The following is a 2,300-nucleotide window of genomic DNA, read 5'->3' as shown; positions in this document are numbered from 1 at the left end:
TGTTGATAATATAGTTGGGAAAAACATCTTAAATCTGGTCGATACTACCCCAACTTCCATATACTAAACATAATGGTTATCTAAGAAACTTTATGCATCTCTCAGTATAGGAGTTATATATAGTATAAGTATATACAAAATTCATTAGATTGCGATCCTCAGGTTTACTTTTCACAACATAAAGTATTTCCATGGCTTTGATTCCTGTAAATTGCAAGAGTATAAAAAGTCCGGTTGCTCTCGAACTTATTGCCCTGACAGACGACAGCGCTAATTTGCATTAGCGGGCTTAATTTACATTTACTTGCGCATTTGACCCATGTTAATGCAAGTTTGTAATGCACAAGAATTTCGTGCATTTAGCTGAATTTACCGAATTTGAGTAAGCAACACTGCACATAAATGGGCGATTTTGGCTTTTTTTTGACAGATGTCGCTTGAAGTCTGCCGCCTCCTTTGCGTTTGCAGCATCAGAGGTAAGCAGTTTTATATTGCTAATTAAATTATGTGCAAGTATATTAACAAAAACAAATTTTAATAGGGCAATTCAGAATCTGGTGCAAATGGTCTTGCATCTTTGCAATTGCAAATTAGCTAGCATATTTTTGCTTTTACACTAACAAAATGTACAGCGATGCATCTGCTACACCCTTGCAAAGAAGCATCACTAAAACACCATTGTATTATTTGCAACACTGGTTTACAAATTATCAGCTGTTGTCAAAAATAAAAGCAAACAAAGAAAAGAAATGGAGCAAACAGGTTTAAACAGAAAAAGAATTAAACGTGAAAAACGAAACAAAAAGTGGAGTATACTGGATTTCTTGCAGGAAGCTCCAGAAGTAGACGTAAGTGATTTAAATGATTAATTTCAACAATTTAATTAAATAATTTTAATTTTAATAGGCACCAACAGCTCAAATTTTTTATAAAAAGCTCATTGAGAGCACAAAAATAGACGCCACGAGGGATCTAATAAGGTGGAAAGTGCGGCACCTGAAGGCTTCATACAAAAAAGCAAGCGATTGGCAAATATTAACAGGAGCAGGCCCTCCATGAGTCTGATGCCGGGACGTCGAGTGTTGAAGGTAAGCGTAATGAATGCGACAAAATTTTGTCATATGTTTATATTTCAGGCAAAGTGTTGCAGATGTGCCCACACTTTAATCAGCTTAAATATATTTTTGGGAAAAAAGCCACAAGTGAATTACCTTTTGAAGTGGTTGATAGTGGCAGTACCTCCATAATGAATGAAAGCGCGGCCAGCCAAATACTGGAAATCACTTTTTCTGATGAAATTGCGTCTCCAATTGACATGCCAATATTGAAAATCTACCACCAGGCAATGGTATGCGTAGGCAAATGTTTAGAACGAAAATGGAATGGGAAAAAGAGAAACATGAAAAAGATCACGCTTTGAATGAAAGAAGATTGCAAGCAGAAATTGAAAGAGGTAAAGCTGAAATAATATTCAAGAACCGTGAATTGGACTTAAAAATCTTTGAATTGGAAAAGGATGAAAGATTGAAAAAACTTCAACTTGAAAAGAAGGAACGCTTACAAAAGTTCGAAATTGAAATGAAATATAAGTATTCCTCTCAACAGTAACTTTTCTGTACTTTATTTATCTTTATTTATTTATCTCTGTACTTTATTTATCTTTGTATTTTAAAATATGTAGTCCCAATTACTGTTGAGATGAATACTTATTTAATACGGTTATTGATGTTTTACTAAGTATCTTCTATCATTCAAAGCGTTATCTTTTTCACGCTTGTCTTGTACTAAATAACCATTTATTTTGTATACTATAGTTTAATGTATAAATCTTTTTCATGTATGTCTTGTATTAAATGTATAAATATATGTAATTATTATTATTATATACATATGTAATTAAAAACTGACAAATGAATTAAAATACATTTAAGAAAACATTAATGCGTATATGGCTTGTCTTTTAGTTTCTGCAACATTGTTGGGTATATGCTCATCAGGCTCAATAGAATCTTCCGTAGTAGTTGATGGATCTGAACCATCGTCGAACGAAATGGAACCATTATTAATTAAAATGTTGTGGAGAATACAGCAGACAAGAAACCAATGGCAGCATAACTTATGGTTTTTTTTGTTAGGCAGACGTATCCTTAGCTGCTTAAGGCTTCCAAATCTTTCTTTTAAAAGCCCAGAACAATGCTCTACTCAACCCTGTATTTACTGTGCCGTAAATTAAATGCAATTCGGGGATTTCTATCCAACAGTCTTGCGTGGCTTCTGTAAGGGGTTATTAACGTTCCAGA

The 2,300-nt window shown here is 33.7% G+C and overlaps 1 long non-coding RNA gene across 1 annotated transcript; it reads left to right on the top strand.

The window, feature by feature from the left end:
* The first annotated feature begins 744 nt into the window (after positions 1–744).
* Positions 745–1,803, top strand: LOC120771574. Its single transcript, XR_005704980.1, has 3 exons — positions 745–848; positions 907–1,088; positions 1,137–1,803. It is a non-coding gene; the product is annotated as an uncharacterized LOC120771574 (long non-coding RNA).
* Positions 1,804–2,300: the final 497 nt, after the last annotated feature.

This window comes from Bactrocera tryoni, chromosome 3 (assembly GCF_016617805.1).
Source record: "Bactrocera tryoni isolate S06 chromosome 3, CSIRO_BtryS06_freeze2, whole genome shotgun sequence".
NCBI classification, from domain to species: domain Eukaryota; kingdom Metazoa; phylum Arthropoda; class Insecta; order Diptera; family Tephritidae; genus Bactrocera; species Bactrocera tryoni.
Note: the sequence above shows the minus strand (reverse complement) of the source record. Positions and strands in the feature narration are given on the sequence as shown.